Genomic DNA, 21,844 nt, shown 5'->3' on the forward strand with positions numbered 1-21,844 from the left:
GCAAATTATTAGGATTTGCAGTTAATCCAGAAGTGAAGCAGAACACTAGCAGAATTTGCTTGTGAGTTAGGCCTTATATTTATAGCAAAGAACCAATTCCTTTCTCCTCATTAATATGCATCTTGGAAATAGCCTGTTATTTCCATTTATCATTAGTGGAGATTATTTTCACATTTGTACTTATAATTGTTCCTATTTATGTAAAACACGGAGATGCTCTGTGTGTTCTGTGTGAGAAATGGTGAGCTGGTGTGTAGATGAGCGGCAGAAGCATGCCAGGGCCTGCACGTCTTGAATTCTGCATTTCACAAATATGGTATATATTTGACCCAATTTATTAGCCACTGTCAAATTTAGCCACGATTTCTCCACTGTCATTTTGAAAGTATAATTGCACAGAATAGTTTAATATTCTGCTCTTTAACTTCTCTTCCCTTTACTGAAGAAGGAAAGAGGAAATATATGTAAACATGAAAATGATGAGCTCCCTGAAAATCCAAGTAGGAGATATTTATGTAGATTCCAGTCTCCCAAAGCTAGTGTTTCATTTAGGCAGGAATACAACAGTGAATTTATACTGGTTCAAATACCTGGCCTTTCTGGTTTTGCAAATTGCATTTTAAGATCTATGTTAAGCTACGATCAGGGTAGAAAGTATCAACTGAAAATTCCAGAAACGAATAAATATTCAAATGACCTGATTTTATGATCAACCATTTTTTCCCAATTACATATTTCTCCAAGAATTTATATTGGCTTTGTGAAACTAGAAACTTTTCAGATATGTAAATCAATCTTAGCATTACTGTGCAGTATTCTTTAAATTAAATTACACTACAGATATCAGATTCTAGCTGTTCTTTTGCTGCAATGAGATAATTTCTGGAGGCAAGACACCTGGCCAGGCTAGAGTGGTGATTAATTTTATGTGTTTAGGGTGCAATCATCACTCAGAAAAAGGCTTAGGGTTTGGATGATGGATGATGGGTAAAGTGCAGGCTGATAGGACATGGCCCATGAATCTGTTCTACATCATCAGTTCCTTTGATCACTGGCAGAAGTTCAGAGATACTTCTTTGCATCTGTCCAAAATAAACAAGCCTACCATATACGTTTTGCAATATCACTTGTAAATGCAGACCTATTTGCAGGGGAGAGAACACTTTTTATTTTTTGCAACAATGGCTGAGTAAAATAAAAGGCAAATATTTTGGCTTGCATTTACATCCATGTTTACAGAACAAATATGTGTGTGTGTCCATTCACATATATATACTTTAATGAAAGGTGATAGTAGAAAAGCAACTTATTTTCATCCCCACATTGCTACCTGTGTTTATGCTATAGATGGGATTCGGCCTAGCTGCTGAAAAAAAGGTTATGCAGCCCATCAGGAGAAGAAAATCCAAAGTTATAGCAATACTATGCAGCAGTTCTTTTCCTTCAGCAATGCTGGTGGCTACAAACGGGTGAGAATTTTTCTCACTACTGATAGGAGAATGAGCTATGTAACCAAAGTAATTTCGATTAATAATTCAGCAGAGTTTAAGGGAGAAGAGAGACAGAGGATTTGTACCAACCTAAAAGAATATTTTTTTGTATCTTAATTAACAAAGTACATTTTGATCATTGAAAGCAAATGCTTCTTTATCAAATGATTTCTACTTTTCTTTACCCAATGCTGTCCCCTGCAGGGTGTAAGAAATCAGATCACAGAAGTACTCAGAGGCTAAAAAATAATATATATATATATATAATTTTTTATTTAAATCCAAGAGTAAAAGAGAAAGGAATAGCTGAATTAACATCATGTCCTCTATCAGAATTCATTATCAAGCCAGCATGATTTATAATGAATAATCCCTTCAGAAGCTTGACTGGGTGCTATAAAAGGAGCATTTCCTGAAAATATTCTCTCATATCTTATTGCATATATGCAACACTGCTTTCCATAGGTGTTATGAATTCCTAGTGCTCGTGTTGATATTCAGTCCGTGGGCACTAAGATGTCAGCTGTTTATTTCATAGGCCTCATCAGCTGCATTTAAACATGGAAATCAAACAGAACACATAAATTATAAAATCATAGTACGTCTTAATGGACTTTCTTACCACTGTATAGTGGGGAGTAAAGAGTATGCAAGATGATGCTCTGCATATGTGGAAAATATGAAAGTACTGCTCTGTTTAAAAGACAGGTGACCCTTATAAATGAAATACTACTCCTCGGAAAAATTACATGAAAAAAGTAAACAAGGGAAGCATAAAGGTGGGAGAACTGGTTAGATTTCATTAATAGGATTATCTATGTACCAAACAAAAACAAAACACGAGGCTTAAAAAACTCTGGGAGCATTTCTTATCGCGTAGAAATCATCCTCGCATGATTACTGTCTCCTTTCTCGACTGAAAAACACGGCTTTATCTGACTAAGTGCAAATACTGAAATGTTCATTAGCTGTCTTGAAACACCATGGCTTGTCTTTATTGAGTTGCATTTCATCCATAGCCTTTGCACCTGGGGGCACACAATAAATTTTTCTGCACAAAGGGTTTCTCAAGAGTGGTATGACTGTTCCTTTTCTCCCCAGAGTCTGGATGCATTGCATCATCTTCTATCCTACTTACAAGCCCGGGGCCCGGGATGAGGAATTGTTTAGTATCTCCAAACCAAAGCTTGCCACATAGCAGATCAAATTGTTGTTGCTCTGCCACCGAGCTGACTCAGTACTTGCTTGTTTGATTTAAGGCACAGTTCCACTGTGAAAAGTTATTGTGGAAATGGTATTTTCTTCCTCAGCAGAGCTAGTTCCTACATGTATGAAGAATTGTATGTGCTGACTCAAGTGACAACCGTACGCACTTACTGCTTCTGCTCTCGCCAGCTCTGCGGAGCAGAGACAGAAAAGAGAAAAGCAGGTTGGAGTCTATTTAATCTGCATGTGTTAAGGCTGTTTTCCTGGCATCTGTGTGTTTATAGCTGTGCAAATTCAGGGAGAAATACAGCATCCCAGAGATGTTTCCAGGAGCATAATTTGGCCTTCAGTGCTCTGGAGCAGCCAATGAAAGGAAATATCTTTTCCCTGGTTTCTTGGATCCCATAGCACCTGTGAAAGGATCACAGACTTTAAAAGTAAATAAATAAAAATTGAAACAGAGTAAATCAATACTTCATATTTTTTCATACTTACCTTTTACCTGTAGGGACTTGCAGACTTTGTGGCTACCGTAGAAGATTATTTTGTGGCTTTCTGGCTTTGTAAATTTGTCTCTTGTAATAACATCATCTGACTATTCAAAGATAGGGGGAGAACATAATGGCTTTTAGCGTCAGTTGCTGCTGCTTTTACATAAAGCAATGCCAATTTCTTCATATCGTCCAGGTAGCTGTCATGCTTTTGGAGCTATCTGCCAAGTGTTGTGTACTGCCTGTGCGTGGCACTGCCCGGCACCACCTCTGTTCTTTTGCCACCAAGCCATTTTGGAAATTAGTGAGGGCTTTCTGCTTCATCTACCTTACCCAGTCTGTATGTGAAACCGTGAAGGGAGTTCACAAGGAATTATGGCCTGAGTGCTGGTTTTAGCACGTTCACAGTGGCCAGCTTTATTGATTTAGGTTGCTTCACCTAGAGAGAAGTTGTCTCTCTTCCTCAGTTCAAGGTGACTCTGAAGTTTGCATGAGGATGACTTGGGCTTATGTTCCTTCCCAAAAATGCAGTGGTTAGAGCAAGTAAAGGAGCAAGAAGATTTACTTGAATATTTCAGCTACTTAAAAGAGATTTTGAGCTATCCTCTTAAAATCCTAAGTGCTACCAGATGATCAAACGGCCAGCAGTGTCTGCTGGTTGCTTTCATTATTGTTTCACATTTCAGTAGGAATTGTCCCCTTTGTTTGTGGGGCTGTATTTTAAATCCAGTAGAACTGAGCAATGTGACAGCCTGCTTAATTAGTCCAATACCTTACCATGTGTCTTCAGAGCAATAAAGGCAATCAGTTCACTGTTGAATAGCATTTTTGATAACCAAACTCCCAAAGGCTGTCCTACCCAAGAGAAAGTGATCATGAACAAACTGTGCTGTGGCAATCAAAATAACCACCAGCCCTTGTGTTTGAAACTTCCTTAACACTGACGAAGCAAGGAGCAGCTGACAGCTTTGGAGCCTTCTGCCCAGAGTGGTCAAAAAAGTCAGCTTGTGTTGGCTTCAGGATATGCTGGAAACCCTTTCTTCACCTGGGAACTAAGCCAGGGTTTTCCTCTAGGGCAGTACAATCTTAATGGTGAAGCTGCTGGGAGTGGTATAGGCAGTTGAATTCTGTAACAAATATTTATAAATAAAAGTGAAACCTCATAATTATGCTTTACACAGTCCGCTTTGAACACAGTTTCTTCTGAGGAAGACTTTGGTTCCTCTCATCAGTTTGTAGAAATGGTGTCATTTCCCCATACTGGAGGAGATAGCAGCTCTGCCCAACCTAGAGAGGGCGAAAAAGAAATATGGAAGGAAATGGTATGGAGCTTATATCCTAGTAAAAGATAACTTATCTCCTAGCACTTAGAAGATGATAGCAATATTAAATTTATCAAAAAGCTGGGATGGGGGTGAGGTTGACTTTGACTTCTGTCTGTATATATAAATCTGCACGTTTCCAAGATTCTTTCTAATATGAGACTAAACTCTAAAATATGAGATTGTTCTTTAAACTTGCATTTTGAATAACCCTTTAGTTATTGTAATCTGAGCAACAAATATTTTATTAATCTGTGTGTGGTTGGTTTGGGCTTATGTCCAGTATTGCTATTGTTCTGAAATTTATTTTATTTTTTTAAATATAGATATCCCTGTAAACTCTGAGTCTGGTTTAGCTTGTTCAGTAATTCATCAAACTACTGTTTTGCATTCCTATTAGAAGGAAGAATATTGCCAGCCCCAATACTCACTGTTTTGTTTTCGTGTGTAGGTGGGTACTGGAGTGCAAATTGCCTCCTGTTGCTTAATAGCAGTTACCTCCAAGGACGCTGAAGAGAATCCCTAATGCCACTGGGCATTACCTTGTCCTTGGAGCCCTTTTGTTAGGAGCAGGCCTGACTAGAGGGGATAATAAGAACTTGGAAGACAAGTACACTTGAAAAATGCACATACATACTGCAGAGACGTAAGCTTGACAATCCTTAGAAGCTGTCTGATAACTTTTTACAAAGCAGCTTGACTCCCTACTGTTATTTTTTTATATTTGTATTTACTTTAGCACACAGAAAACCAATCATGGTTTCTGTCGTATGAGTTACTTTATAAAAGTAGACAGAGGCATGTAGCAGCTCAGAAGAGCTTACAGTCTCCTGCAAACACTTGGCACTTTCTTCCCTTCAGCTCTGAAGCTATTGGGAGAGCAGAAATGCTTTGATTTTATTCTTTTGCAGAATCTGGGGCTACAAACGATAATGAAATACTCTTGCAAAGATCTAGTACCTAAATATTTTCTTCTGGAAGAATATAATCATAAGTTTATATTACCACCAATATTAAAAGTTTGCTGTTCAACAGCATGTTACACCAGAAAAGAGAATTGATTGGAAGCGTATATCCCTTCAAATTATTGCAAAAGTACCCAGTTAAACCAATATAAAATTATCTTCCATGTTGCTGTTGGGGATCGTTCTGCTGCATTCACTTGGATGTCAAAATGACAGGCCATTAGCCTAAGGGTAAGCTAATTATTTAAGGGACTTCTCTTATTTTGTACAATAAAGACATATTCTTGAAAATACAACACAAGCATAGATATGCATCAGATAGTGACGTCCTTTTTTTTAAATATGAAAATGTAATTTTAGCATTCAAACAGTCAAGACAGTGGTAATTTAAAATAAAACAAGGACAACAGTCATTAAATGGCTGTGTTTCTGGACTTAGATTGATGCTTAACACATTGATCTTCTTCAATAGAAGCTTTCCATATTCCATCTGTTAGAATCTTTGACCTTTTCTTAACACCATTAAAAGATAAAATGTTAATCTACTGAAAAAAGATGCATGACCTTTTAAAAGTGAACTGTACCACTTTACAGTCTGCCATCATTAAAGAACTTTATGCTCAGGAGCCATGCATTATGTGTATCATAGCAATATAATTGTTTAGAATAATGTAATTGTTCAACCAAGAAGATATATACCCTGCATAACATAAATTAGAACTAGAACTATGTGAACTTTGAAAACCCAATCAAAATAACATGTCAGATCACGGCTTACTTTCAGTTTTAATCAGCCTCAACCTCAAATTTATTTTTTATTAATATGCCAAGATTCATTGATAGAAGAAACCATTGTAACAAAGGAAAAGGTTGGTAATGTGGGATAAACAAAACTGCATCACTTGCAAAGAAAGATGCTTTTTTCGTTTTGTTTTAATCACCTATATCTATTTATCTATTTTTTTGGTATAAGGAAATAAATATGGAGTTAATATCTTAAACAGTACCGAGGAATTTCAGTAGCAAGAAAATTCTTGAAAATAGACCTAATGTCTTTATTCTAAATCTGAATTGTCTCAAACTAGACTTCTTAATAGCAATGGCCACAGTTCAGAACAGCACCAAAATGTGGTTTAAATGCAATTTAGTAGAGCACTTCCAACAGCATTTAGTTTTGAGTACAGGATAATTTGATTCCACTTCAAATTAAGCTTCTGTTCTGAATACTGACTGCAGAGTCAAACTGAATACGTGCTACAGGTTCACATAACCTAATCTTATTTTCTAATGGGTTCTGTGTTTTAGATGAAGTCCCCTAAATAAGTTTTAGGGCATAGCTGTCTAATTCATAAAGTATCCACTTAATAACCACCTAACATAGGGTAATAGAAAGTCCAACTATCTTCTTCATTTGAATATGATGTTTTGCTGGTATTTTTTATTTTATGAGACAAAAACCTTTTCTGTAGAGGAAGGCTCAGATTCTCTAAATTTCAACCTATATTCCAACTCAAGTCCCCAGCTTGATCCGTTTTGCCCTGGTAGCTCCCTTGATCCTAGGTTAGATGAATCTGGGTTGGAGTATCCTCTCTCTGAACTTCTGTATGTTTTCCACGGGAATTGACTCCATAAGGGTTTCAAGATGGCATAAGCTTAGCTCCTGTTATTAATTTTGTTTGTTCATAATAACGTAAGTAGCATTAACAGTGTCACTGTGCTGGGGGCTCTCAACCCTGATGCAAAGGGCGCATCGTGATGAGCAATTTAGGGCACACGATGGGTTGTTCTTTCATGAATTTGCCTTGCACCCATACTTGAAGGCTTGCAATGTGCATTCAAAACTGTCTCCCACCTCATGAAACAGGCTGAAGTCATGTGCTGGTTTACTCTTCCAGGTGACCCACTTGCGATGCAGATGTGCACTCCTGCAGAAGTTGGCTCTCTGCATGTGTACTGCATGCCTAGGAATGGAAACTGGCTTGAACCTCGTTATGCGAAATGACATTATGTGGATATGTGGTCCTTGAGCCATAACAGATCACAGCAAGTTGAGCCCCGGTCCTTTCTCCTTTGTTCCACAACTGGTAATGTAGGCATATGAAAAGGATTTATGCTTAATGCGTGGATAGTACAGGGAGCAGGAGAAATGAAGCCATTCAGTGCAGTAGGATAAGTGGTTAGGCTGGCATGTTAGCCAAGCTAGCTCTGGATGTTTCAAAGAGGTAAATTTTAAGCAGGAGGTTGAAGAAAGAGTTTATGTATGTCTCAGTGTTGCCAAATCTTATGATCTTATCAACAGCAGTAAGAAGTATGGTAATGTTCTTTAAGTTCCAGTGCTAGAAACCTTGTTATTATTTGAGCCTATCAGGATTCCATTTAAAAAAAAAAAAAAAAAAAAAAAAAAAAAAAAATTTTTTTTCCCGGGAAAAAAATTTAAAAAAAAAATTAAAAAAAAAAAAAAAAAAAAAAAAAGGCAAAAAGATAGTTTTAAAGAGTCTGTGTGATTTTACTTCCTTTATTGCTCTACAGAGAAAGCTCCCCTTAATGATGCAGGAAACATAGGAGAAGGAACATAGGAGAACATAGGAGAAAGAGGGTTTGCTGAGAGTATCACAAGTAGAAAGACATTCGCCTGTCAATGTCAACTTTTTTACTCCAGTTAAAACTTTTATTCTGCTTTCTGGTCAAGTTGCTGGACTAGCTCTGTCTGTTTGTATTTTGTTCCTGTTAAAGCATCAGCCCATTTTGTATAGGCCATGAATTTCATCTTCGAAGTTAGCAGTCACTTTTTTGTCAAGCTCTCTCATTATTTTGACCTGCTTCCCAGTCCCAGCCCCATTTTATCACCGCAAATTTCCTCTCTTGCATATTCTTCCCTCTAGGTCATTGATAGTGAAAGCAAGCAATATGTTTCCTGGTGTTCAACCATGTGGCACTTCACTAGTCACATAATACACTAGATAAGCAGCTGACAGTCTGTGCTGCTCTGAATAGCATATGTGCATGCCATCTGAAAGCCAGGAGCCAGAGGACATAGATGCAGCCAACAGAGGGAGTCAATGGCAGCTAGGCACTGGCCATTCGACCAGCACTTTGGAGAAGAGAAGAATGGACGGCTTTGGACTTCTGGTCAAAAAGTGCAAGCTTTCAGCTTGCTTTCCCAGTCCCTAGGCATCTTGACCAGCCCTGTGCTCTTCTGCTTTCAAGCTGCAGCTTGCCTACCTGAGAGAAGCTTAGTGTCAGCTCTGCAGGAGGAGGTGATACCCAGCAGAAGGTCAAGGATGTTGAGGAAAGGTTATCCCCCCCTTACATTTTTTATGTGGACATGGAAGGTATCATCGGTAGTGTTTGCTTTTTTTTTGTCTGCTAAGTATAGCTACCTAGTAGTGTACAGAAGCTGTAATTGCTATCTAATTATCATTACAAACTAAAACCTGCGTTGTAGAGAACACCTGCTTGCTCTTTCTTTTAGAATATAGTAGTAATGTTTAAAGTCTCTTGTGCATACTCATAGCTTGTTACCAAACAGCTTGAATGATACAGTCCCCACCAACCAAATTGGTGTTCCCTTCAGACTAAGGAAAGTCTAGGTCTCGGTGCCGGTATATATAATGAAGAGAACAACAGCCTTTTCTCTTTGACAGAAAGAAGCTGTCAGGGTAATAGTGAAATGAGATACAGAAGAGAAAAATATTTCAAAATGGTCTTAGAAATGTTCAGGCAACACATAAATAGAATAATAAAGCTGGTAAGAAAGATCTGTTTACTTTTTACTCGAAAGGACTAATTTTTTTTTCCTTTTTAAAATGTGAATTTCGTTTCCTTCCACCTGAAGGCTGCACGGGATTGCAGCTGTCCACAGCAAGAAACTCATCATTCACTCTCTGATCAGCACATACTGTAAGTGACATGAAACTCTGCTTAATTCTCTTGTGTCTTCATGAAATAATTTCTTCACCAACCAAAGAAATCTGCTGTTTACCATAATCTCAATTTAACACCTACTCTCAGTGTTCAAAAGTAACTGTCTGCATTTGAATGGGGTTTGCAAAGTAGAAGTAACTGGCAGGGAAAACGAAACAAGCCTTGTCTCTCTTTCGTGAAAGTTGGGCAAGGCTTTTTTTTTTTTTTTTTTTTTTTTTATCACAGTGACAGGTTACATGGTAAATAAAGTTTGAGATCTTTGCTTTGGCCATTTAAGACAAGAATTGCTTAGAAGGGAACAAAGCTGAGGGGTGTGAAACTTGAATTCAGCCCAAGTTACGCATTCGGACGGTTGTTCAAAAGCTGGTGGCACATGCACGTGCAGAACCACACCGGGGTTTCTGTACAGTGTGACAGAGAGGGGATGTTGCTGCTGACTTACTGAGGAAGCCCCCTGTAACTATTGAGATTTAGCTAATGAGCAGTATGGAAAAGAGGTCTTGGAAAACATTTTACTTCTTACAAGTGAATTTATTTGGTTCGTGTTACACAGAAAACATCTGGGAGGATCTCAGCTCCAGCAAACCAGGTAATGGTCCTGTCTTGCCTCAGATTACCATGCATAATACAGGGTAATATTTAAGATTCCCTCATCTGCATTGGAACTGGATATTACATTTTTTAACCTGCAGTCTAAACCAAGTCCCTGACAGTGTTGTTAGGTTAGCTAGATTTCTGCAGGGTTGCTCTGAGGTTAACAGAACGGCATCCAAATTGGGAGTGATACGAGATGTTTTGCAGGAGGTCTTGCAGCAGTGGCTTTGCTCCACTACAGCATGTAAAACCACTGTCAGTACTCACCTGGGAGCCAGGAGCTGTTCTTGAGAGAAATGTCTCCTGCATTTTTCTTCCCCTAACTTGGAAGCTTATAAGATGGGGAAATTCAATTTGAAAATTTAGAAATGCAATGTGCAGCCTTTTCAGGTCATAGCTGAACTGGGGTAAAGATAAGTTCACGGGCAGGGTGTACGTTGTGTTTGTGATGTGTTTGAGAGAAGGAAGTTTTTGTTAGGATGTCTGTGTATATATTGTGTTGATTTACCGTGGGTAAATAACTGTTAATGTAAAATCCTTATGTAATTTTTCTAAAAGCAGGGTGGGTTTTCGTGTCATGTGAATAGCACTACTGCTAAATACAAAAGGAATAGGGGAAGCTGAAATAAATGGAAGGAATTATTATTCCACCAAAGAGTCAGTAGTTGCTTCAGTAAGATATTTTAGTATTTTTGGATGTTGATGTGTTTTTTTTTGTTTGTTTGTTTTTGTTTTGTTTTCTGAGAGAACAGAAAAATGTTTCTCCTCTCCTCTTTTCCCTTCTTCTGCGTTACGTTGTTTGTTGCAGACCATTGCATTAGCCAGACGGGGCCATATGAGAGATGCTGCATGAGGTCCTGTTGCATTTAACCTGCTAGAAGATGGAGAGTGTTTTGAATTATCTATATGTTTCATTTGTTGCCTGTCTTTGGTCAGGTGAAACAATAAAGCAGTTCACTGTGTAGCTTTCGTACCAGGATCCAGGTATGCGCTAGAGTTATAAGTTTTCACATAAGCTGTATGTACCTAATCGGAATGATTTTGCCTAGGCACAGATATTGCTGCTAGAAATAATGCTTTTTAAGGCATATTGACATATGCGTTAAATGGAAAACACACACAGAACTGAAGCGCTCAGTTTCCCTACAAGAGGAAGAGAGTAAGTCTTAATTTTCCTTTGGGGCAAAGCTTTAATAGATTTGCTGCTATATCATCGTCTTCCAGTTATTGTTTAAACCCCACAAGATACTCAAGGCTTTGAGTGTTTGTACCAAGAAAAGAAAAATATGAATTCATTCTCAAGCTCGGATTTGGCAGCCCAATTAAGTTATTCTGGCTGCTATTACATTTTTTGCCCACCAGCATTACCTCGTGGCTGTTACTTAGCTGAAGAATTTTACTATCTTGAGCACCTTGTACCCCATGGAAGTTGGCAAAGAAAATTGAAGGTCACAAGGAGTATGGAAAAGGGTGATCTAAATAACTGCAGCAGAGAAAGCATAAAAAAAAGAAATGGAACAGGACATAGCAACAGAAGCTAAAAATGGTGTTCTACCAATATTGTTAGTGCCGTCATTTTGGTGTTTATGTGGTCGTGCCTGGTAATCTGCTTATTTTGTTGGTTTTGCAGTTCTTGGTATGATGGGAAGGAGTTGACTTTGGTTGATGATTTCTGACCACATCTCAGGTTCTTTCCTTTCCCTCTGAGATGAACGCAATTTATCACGTTTCTGGTATCTGTCCCCAGTGATTCAAAGACCATTGCACTTTCTTAGCAAATCTACCAACTTATTACACAGTATTGTGTGTGCTTGGAATTAGATCTCGTGGTCATACAGAGACCGTGTTGCAAAGTGTGGCCCTCAGCAGCTGAATTCTGAGTTCCACAGTGCCCAATACAAATGCATTGCGATCTGTGAGGGTCTGATTAGAATCCGGGTCAGGGCAACGTTACCATGTCATGCAGTGTGCAAGTGTATGCCAGGTGGAGCAGTTAGGAGGAGAGCCTACAGCCATCTTAGCTGCTTCCATCTGACTGAATTGGAGATGAAAGTCAATTCCATGATAAAATGATAGGTGTCACCTGTAATTTGTAATGGGATTAAAGATGGGTATGTAGTAGAGGTAAATAAATAGAAGATTGCTTGCAGCATTTATTCTTTGAATCTTCTAAGATTCAAGGAATGAAAAAGATTCAAGGAATGAAAAAAAGTTTGGCTGATGAGTATTTTCATCTGAAGTTGTCTTGTGGACTTTAGAAGACCAGACTTTCAGACAACCGAGATGTACAACAGGTACATCTGTTTGCAGTTACCCAGCTCAAAACCAAAAGGTGGGTATTGCATGAGGAGGCAGATAGAAGTGTCTCTTTACCTGTATAAACACATTCTTTGTACATATCAACCTTCATAAACAGTTTGCAAATTTGTTCTTAAATTGACTATGAAACGTTCTGTTCAGCAGCCAAAGCTAGGGGAATGTTAGCATCAATGTTTTGTCCATCTGTTTTCTGCTGCTTTCAAGAATTTGTTGAAAGATGCTGTTCTTTGAATTGTGTTTGTTTAATCTATTATGTGACTAAGCTTCATGTAAATTGTGAAGATGTTTGGACTCTCTTTGCTTTCTAAATTTTGAAGATGAGGTTATGCAAATGCCGAGCTTGTGAGAGAGCCAGGCTGACAGCAGAGAGATTGATCTCCTTTGTGGAGCATGTTCAGCATGTTTCCTTGCCCCCTTGTCAATGTGCCTCAGACTCAACATGGTCTCAGCAATGAGTGTCCCGGTTTGATTCCCACATCCTCCCGTCCTCAGCGTCTGCGCTGGGACAGGCAGCCAGGGCTGCAGTTAGTTCTAGCTGATGACCAAAGATGGAAACCTTTCTGTATTAGGGAGCAAAATAAGCAAAGCAACTCATTTCGTGTAGACTGAGGCAATTGCAAGGCCCCTGAATCTCCTGCAAATAAAGCTCCTCCATTTTCAGCTTCATTGAAAAATGCAGTGAAATCAGACTTTAATTGGGGGAAATGACACATTTTTGTGTGAACTTAAGGTTATAAATTAAGTGGTGTTTTTTAAGAAGAAAATTAAAGGCTATTTCAGATTTCTTGTTACTGCTGACCCTCTAGGACTGTACTGAACTCCTGCCACCTACAAGCACTCTCGCCAGGCAGTCTGTGCAAATATTATTATTACTTAAATAGAGTCTGAATCATTACCTTGTGTTTTCACTTTGTAGTGAAGTGATTTAAATATAGTTTTCTTATGCTGGTATCCTTTGACAAACGCATAAATAGTTAGCGCATTGTTAGCAACAGTGAAAAGGAAATGGATGCCTGGCAGGAGGAAGGGCAAATAATTTTCTCATGCTTGCTGTGCTGTTTCTGTAGTGTAAATCAACTCCACTCCTCTGAAAGTAAAAACTTATTCCAAGATGTCAACAAAAGTAAAGTAATTAGGAAAGGAAATGTAATTCCTCCCTGCTGCTCCTCCCTCACACACATTAGTAAATGAAAGCTATTTAAAGATACAACCTGAGGTAGACTAATTGGAGCAGATGAGTCATTTGGGACCTGATCCTGGAAATGCTTGCTCACATGAGTAGCCCTTTGATTGTTTGCCTGGGTCAATACCGAGTGCATGTGCAAATGCTTCAGGATCAGGGAGGAAAAGGTTCAATCTTGCAGGGTCCTGAGCAGACCACTCCAATGGTGAAAAGGGTGCACTTGAGCTCCTGCCTCATCTGGCTGGGCTCAAAGATACATGTGCTTGGTGTTAACTGTCTTGTTGGGTCAGAGCTGGTTTGGTCAGTGTCTCCCAGGACGAGCCCTGAATGCTTAACTTCAAATAGAACAGGAATATTATGAGGCCACTTTCATTAATCTTATTTTGAGAAGAAAAAAAAAAAAAAAGGAACAACTAAAAAAACAAAACATGCCACAAAAGTTTCCTACATTTGCTTATGCTTCTGGTTCATGTCTGTCATAAAATTAACTACTGTAATATGCTTTTTCCACAATTTAGTTCTCAAATCCTTTGGTGCAAAGGAAGCTGTAAAGCTCAAAGGCATATTTTTTTCTTAGTGTTAGCAATTAATATGCCACTAGTCTTTGCATAAATAAGTTGTCTATTTTAAAGCAACTCAAATGGGCTATTTCGTTTTATATGACTGTTAATTAAGATGTTGATTAGCCCTGCTATTGAAGCATTGAAACCTTTTTCTAAAAGAAGTGGCCACTGTTTCAATTTTATTTTAATTAGTTGGACTTTGAGGTTATTTACTACAGTGTCAGCTATCAAAGTAAAGCTATTTAATGTGATGTTCAGTCCCAGGCAGGTAGCGCACAGAATTCCACATTTGCCTGTAACCACTGCCATTAACAGCGGTATGATTTAAGGTCATTTAAGAGTCATCAACCTCACAGATGGTAAAATGCAAAGTATCTAAAAGGGAAAATAACAATTGTTGTCTTGTCAAATAAAATCCGAACATTGTATTTTTTGTGAACACCCACTAGCTTCCAGCAATTTTATACAGAGTGCGTTTCCCTTTGGGCGGAGAGTGTTAGGTCTTCCCTTTTATGCATCCTTCCATTGAGACATGCTAACCCCCTCGGGAGGTGAAACCCACCCAGATATTTGTGATTTTAAAACTTCACTTGCGTCACTTGCAACAGAGATGGATCATTATTCTGGGATAAAATCACATCCTGCACAGTGAAAATAACAGGCAACATTTGACCTGAAAAGGGAAAGAGGAAGAAAAAAAAAAAAAGGCAACTTTAAAGTGTTAAAAGAAACAGACAGTGTTAAAGCTGCTTCAGGAAACAAATTCTCCCTGTAATGCAGTGTAATTACAATCTTTTCTAAGCTAAGTATAGTACCCTAGAGATTACTATAAGTAACTTATAATAGAATTTTTATTAGTGGTAGTAATTTTTTATGATAATTAGTGTAATCTGCAGCCAATAAAATCAGAAGATATATAGTTATCTCTTTTACACCAGCAAAGTATTCTTCAGACAGCAGAAATGCTAAGAAAAGAAAAACGTATTATTTTATGATAGCTATACACTTTTATGTTCGGATTGTTTGGTATTCTTTTTTTTATTAGCTCTTTCCGTTTATGGTGAAAAATGTGAGGCACACTCAAGAGCCAGTATAAAGCAGCCAGTCTGGGGTAAGCAGCTGGCATTTAATTTCCTTGTCAATCTTTATTCCATCCTGTTTGAAACCTCATTCTTTGTAGAAGCTAGCAACTTTTAATATTTCTCCTACCTGACGGGCTACTCTTGCGTCAGCCTTGTATTTGCAGTGAGACTGCCTCTCCTTGATTATTAGCAGCAGAGCCATAACTGTTGAAAAAAAGATATTTTAATAGCAATAATACCTCACTAGACCGTGGCATGTCATCTGTGTTGAGACTTCGTTGTGTTGACCCGGAAAAAGCTCTTGCAGCACAACCCTGCTCAAGAGTTCTTAAACCTACAACAGAACACACATGCAAAACTATTCCTCAGTATGGAGTAGCTATCCCACGTGGCAGGACTGTCTGCTAATAGCAGGCAAATGGCTGGGCTTCGGCCTCCTCTGAATTGGAGAGGTATTTCAATTGAATGGATCATCACTGTGCTACTCCTGAGCCTGTTGGGTTGCTGAGAATATGAGGGAAGAGAATAATTCCCAATAAACCTGCGGAAGGAGTAATTACAATTATACTGTTGATATTCAGGATCATATCTTAAGTCTTTAGTTTGCTTCTCTACATCCCTTACTGGCATACTTCACCAAAAGTGTTGCCTGAGTAAAGAAAGACATGAGTCTTAGGTTTATAAAAGCATTTTTCCAAAATATCAGTTGAATTTGAAGCTGGACAAATTAACATAGTCATTTTGTTTGGAGTGAAGCAAGGGTATATAATTCCTCCCAGCTCAGTTAGAGAGGTTGAATTTCCCTTTGAAGGGGAAAAGGGGAGAGAATACTCTAGCAGTATACTGAGCCTGTACAGACTGGAGATGGAAGGACTATTGTCTCATGTGTTATCTATGGCCTGATATACTGCTATTTTCTTTTCTCGGTCAGTGGCACAACAACCCCTAAATGACCCTCTTAATCTGTATTATCGTAATTCACTGGCAGCTGTTACAGGATAAAAATTTAAAAAAAGTAAGATAGATGACCTAAGAGGAACCAAAGAAGGTTTTCATCATCTTTCCCCAGCCTTATGATCTCATGCTCGAAAGTTATGCCAGGGATTAAGGAGGCTGGCAAAGCCAGGTTTGCATTTTGTACATGGTGAGCAATATTAGATCTGCTTTGGAGAAAGAATCGCTCTGATCTGGTATGAGCAGCAGATAATGTCGTAATCCACCAGGCTGCATAGCTGAGATGGACCTCCTCTGTCAGCTGTGCAGATGTTGGCAGGGATTGTGCTTGTCTGGAATTCCTTGGGCTTGGACTTCACTCAGGGCTGCCTGCATATATGTAAGGGCTATGAGGAATGCCTGCTGGCTTCCGCTCAGGGAAGGGCATAAATTCTGGGCTTTCTGAAAAATATTCCTGCAGGAAGAGGTCAGAAGTCTTTTCCATTCTCCTAGGCACCTTCTTAGAGGTGCTAAAATGAGATCAGTACTCCCAGCAAATGTACAAATATTCATAATCCAGTCCTTCTCTCTTCCGTGCCCTGATGAGCAGTGAGTTAATAATGTTGACAGCTGACATATTATCACTAGCTCCTGACTTGGCATCTGTTGATATGCGTGGGGTAGAGAAAGCTCCTGAGAAGTGTGTTCTGCATTCTGCAAATACAGGCACACATCGTTGCATGCACTTACCTGTGATTTGTATTTTCAGGGTTATCCCGGTGATCATAACTAATGCAGACATAAGGTGCGTTGAGATGACTGAGCACAGGCATGATCATGTAAAGACTTACAGAAGGCATTGGTTTGGCTCCTAATAGAGATATGGTAATGGTTCCCTACCTACATTGTTCATGCTTTTTTGTGAAAAATAAGAAGTGAACAACTATTAAATAAGTAGTTGTTTCCTTCATGCTCAAGAACTCTTCACTGTTTGATGAAAATTGCAACAGTCTTGCCTTGCCTCTTGTTTCCCCTTTTGCTTCTTGGCAAAAGTAGCACTGAGCAGACCTCAAATCTTCAGGCGGACAGGCTGCGAAAACAGCATCCTGACAGTGGAGCTTCTTCTGGTGGACAAAAGACCAAGTATCCATGCTGATTCTGCTGGATTCCTGTGTGCCAGTACTTAGAGACTGTTGGCCGTGAGGTTTCTCTGACACTCTTGTGAACCCTCACGGGGACAGATGGATTTGCTCTTGAATGGCTCCATTCTTTTCTCTTTGTGAATAGAAGGGGCAATTGTTAATTTGCCCTGACTGCTGTCATGCACCACAGGCTTCTGCTTTGTCACCCCTCCTGCTGACCATGGCCTCAAGGCCAGGAGGGCTCATATTCTGAAAATGTGTGTACTTACTGTATGTGTCCACAATGTCTTCTGGGAGGAGGGAGATCACAGCCGAGCACAGACAGCACACTTCCCCTTGTCATACTTGAACCTGGGACTTAAACTGGAGGTTTTCAGTAAATTTTCTTAAAAGAAGCAACTGATGGAAATTAGAGAAATAAAATTCTTGTTCCCTGTGCACTGAGGAATCTTACCAAAAGCCATGTAAGCAACAATGGATTTTGCAAGTCTTTGAATCTGCATATGAGCTATTATAAAATTATTTATGGGTTTTTAACTTTTAAGTTGGATTACTGAAATGCAATGTACCTAAGGCAATGTCTGAAGAGTATCTGGAAACCTCCATAAGAGCACAAAGCCATTTCTTGCTCTTTAGTTTTCTTCAAAGCATTCTTTGCTTGCAGACTGCTCTCAAAGTTCTCCAACTGCGTGGTAGCTGCCCATGCATTTCCAGGTATAAGTTAAAAGTGGAGTTTTCAGCCATTAGCCCCAGTGATACATCCTTCTTCCTTCATTCTTCATTGCATCTCTGCAGGTCAGATGGTATTCTTTGGTTCATCATGTATTTAGTGCAAGAAGGATGGTCTGCTACTGCCCTCAGACCCAATATACATTCCTTCCTCCTGCTTGACCTTTGAGTCACGTAGCAGATATGTTTTCCAGGACAAGTTTAGAAGATCTGATATGTCTGAAGGATTTTAGGCAAAAGGGGTTATATTTTCAGCTTTAGAGTCTGTGAATACCTTATTAGCAGACACTGGATTATGCAGTAATTTGTCTAGAGGTTAGAACAGGTGCATAGCTTACTCCTAGATAAATAAAGCTTAAATATTAATTTCCATCACAGATGGATCAATCTGTGTAATTTAAGTAACTGAACTTTTGTAGTTGGTGTGCAAGGAAAATATATTTTTTTTAGAACAAAAGCTGTAAATTGATACTGTAATTTGTGTGGTGAAAATCGGTCACTGTATTCAATTATATATATGTAAAAGCACCGCCTTTTAAACTGCATCCCCAAGACAAACATAGAAAAATATCTGAACATCCAGATGTGTGAGGAAACTCGACATTGAGTATTAGACTTTGGGAGTTGTTTTCCTTGCTTTCCCATGAATTTGGTAAGTGACACAATACTGCATCTGGTAAAGCTTAACTAAAAAAACTCTCATTGCTAAATTCAAATAATTTCTCTCCAGTTAAAATGTGTATCCTATGCTGCATGGTTTTCATTCTTCCTGGCGCCAGGTAAGTAACAAATCTTACTGCTTGCCTTTTGAGATGAATATTAGAGTAATTCACTCTGCTATGTACAACACTACCTAGAAGCCACAACACAAGTGATAAATAGTAGTTGGTTGGCAGGGAAAGGAGAGAGAGAGAGGTTCGTTCTTCAAAGAAAAAATATACTGTAGAGACGTAATGTTACTGACATTGTCATCAAAAATGTGAATTCTGTGTTCCCATTGGAAATTCCTTGGTAAGTAGGACCTGGTGGAGAAAAAAATAGCAGCCAAAAGCAAAGAGTCTGTGGCCCTAGCAGAGAAACTGAGATCACATCTGACACCTGCTGAAATCCACGCTCGTGAATCCAGTCATCACTGGGTTGGTTTCTTAGTCACCAGACATGGTTTAATTCAGTGTATTGTCTCAAGGGAAGGGACAGAAGACATCTGAGGTGGAAATGGAGACAAATGAGTCTCTCATTGCTTCAGGTAATACCAAAAACAGGAGAAGCTCCTTCTGCTCTGCACTGGAGTCCAGTGGGTAATATCAGTTGCTTTAGCCTCGTGTAAACACCTGAAAGACATTGCAGTTCTGATGGCTATAATTTCAGTGCTGAATGGAATCAATTTAAAATGCTGTAAATCCGTTGATCACAGCATTAAATTTTATCTAACATAATTTTATTTGAATTTTAAAGAATTAAGTGCAATTAGAACCAGAGCAGTTTTCTGAAAAGAAAACATGTATGAATTATGTATTTTCTTTTTCCCATGATTGCCGATAATGCTTTCATATTTCAGTGACAGAAATGGTCCAAAAATCAGGTTGGGTTTTTCTCATTCTGCACTCGGAATAGGCAAAAGACAAAACACGTTTTTTCTTGTTAATATGTCTTGCTTTTGTTCAGCATTTTTCCTGCTCCCCTACACACCAATGAAAATGTTAATGGAATATTTTTGTCAAGAGGCTGTATCCAGCAAAAAATGTCAACTAGTTCTAAAAATAAGGATTCTATTGCTATTTGTGATGTTAGAGTCTTGGCTAATTTGGCAAATAGGATGCAGAATATGCTTGTGGTTTCAACACAATAGAGAAATTATCAATAGAATAATGGATAGCAAACAAGGAGGCTTGCACGTGTGCTTTTTTCTGGGTGGTTTCCAGATTTCACAGACTGAGTGTAACACTGTGTTTCTGTCTTGTGGGAGGAAAGACTAGCTTGCGGCCAACAGCCAAACTCTGAAAAGAAAAAGGAAGGTTGCTCCCGCAACAGGGTGTGAAAAACTGACCTTCTAGAACAGCCTTTTTAAGTAGCCCATAGGCTTTGTGCAGCTGCGGGAAGGAAAGTGTAATTGTGCTGCCCAGTTGTGTTTGAATGAGCAAGTTGTGCACTTCACTGGAGGAATGCATGGAGTGTGTTGAAAGGAAAGATAGGGAAGCGTGGCCAGGAATGTGATAGAGTGGATATAAAATAAGTGAAGACAAGTGTCCTCGTGTTGGCTGCAGTGGTGACGTGCGTTATCTCACCGTGTTATCAGGAGATAGATGTTTGCATTCCCATGGGTCAGTGCAAGTTGTCAGAGTTTCAACTTCCAGCTTTTTCTTATGGAAATAACATCATGGGGTGAAGAATGCACAAGAAGTCCTCTGCTAGCTTGCGCCTCCAAACGTGATGGTACAATCTTGAAAGTCCTCTGGAGGACTTGTGTTGCAGTGTGAAAGTATGTCAATTGGTTTTTCAATGGTTTTTAACTTCTATTTATAGCAACTAAGTTGATTAAGATATTTTATTCCTCTCCAGTTCCTACTCATTAAATCTCTTTGCTAGTGAGGCTGGTTAGACTATTTTCAGGGGAGAAACTGATTTTTTATGAAAACTCTCATAATTTTTTTTTAGGTTTTGACAGAGTTCTTCACACTGGGCCTCAAGGCCTTAATGCTAACATTTTTTTTTCATTGATGTCCTGGAATGGCAAGTAGAGGATCAAAACCTGGTACTTTTCATCTTAGCCCAACTATTTGAAGCTATTTAACAGGGTTTTTAAATCATTCCAGTGTGAAACAAAAACAAATGAACAGAAACTCAGAAGTTTTTGCAAAATGCAGTTAAGTAGTTGACGTTGTTTCTGATCTGGTAATCATTTGCTACTGGTAATTAAGGGATCCTCATAAATCTGTTCCTCAAATCCATAATAGACAATAAAAAAACGAGTGTGTGTGATGGAGTCTCAATTCCTGTATTTACTACTTGTTGCATCTATTCCTGGGTGTGTGAATATACTGTCTGATAAGGTGAAACACCCTTTAGATACTAGTAATTAGTCGTAATTTCATATAATCATTATAGCAATTTCTCTGGTAGCTATTATGCATCCCAGGCACCTGTACTTTATGAAGCCATTTTTCTGTCAAATTTGTAATTTTAAGGAATATGGCTAGCCCACTGAAGTATGGCACATGCAGCTTTTCCTTTTTTTTTTTTTTTTTGAGCTCTGTTGTACCTGCTCTTTCTGCAAAGAAAGAAAAAGAATGAATTTCTCAATTTATTTGTCCTAGTGAGTTATATATGTTGCTTTTTGTGTGTGTGTAGGTGGTTGTAAATGTTCCAGTGTTGCTCTCTCTCTATTTTTTGTTTTTATTTTTTTTAAACCATATCTTTTCCTATGTCATCCTGTCAATATAGGAAAGTAAAGGTCAAAGACTACAGCCTTGAGTCATGCACGGTGTGGGCAGATTCTCTGCAAGATTTTTCCATACAGCTGTGGTAAAGTTTTAACTTTCAGCGTCCATCCTGACTTTTCAGTGTAAGGTGTCTTTTAAGTCAGGAATTGCTTATTGCACCGACCCGCAGGCTGGTTTTGTCATATGAATGAATGGGGAATGTGAGACATTTATTTTCAGAGCTGAAATCAAATATGAACTCCAGTCTGAAAACATAACCAATGTGCCTGGGATGGTTTTGGTGGTGGTGTTTTTTTTCTTTGTTTGTTTAAAAAAAAAAAAAAAAGTAAAAAAGGGTGGACTTGGTTAGCAATTTTCAAAGAGCAGAAAACTCTAAAACAGGAGAAGCAACATAGATTGCTGCCAGAATTAACTTAGTTTTTTTCTGAATCTCTTAAAGTTGCAAGTTTAGATTTATCAAC

General features: G+C 38.6%; 1 long non-coding RNA gene across 1 annotated transcript in view; it reads left to right on the forward strand.

Moving 5' to 3' along the window:
* Positions 1-21,844, forward strand: part of LOC118172924 — an 86,584-nt gene that overhangs the window by 34,563 nt on the left and 30,177 nt on the right. Inside the window, exon 5 of the long non-coding RNA XR_004753899.1 lies at positions 12,205-12,324. This is a non-coding gene — a long non-coding RNA (uncharacterized LOC118172924). The remainder of the gene's footprint in view (positions 1-12,204; positions 12,325-21,844) is intronic.

The sequence above is a fragment of the Oxyura jamaicensis genome, chromosome 11, assembly GCF_011077185.1.
Source record: "Oxyura jamaicensis isolate SHBP4307 breed ruddy duck chromosome 11, BPBGC_Ojam_1.0, whole genome shotgun sequence".
Classification (NCBI taxonomy): Eukaryota; Metazoa; Chordata; class Aves; order Anseriformes; family Anatidae; genus Oxyura; species Oxyura jamaicensis.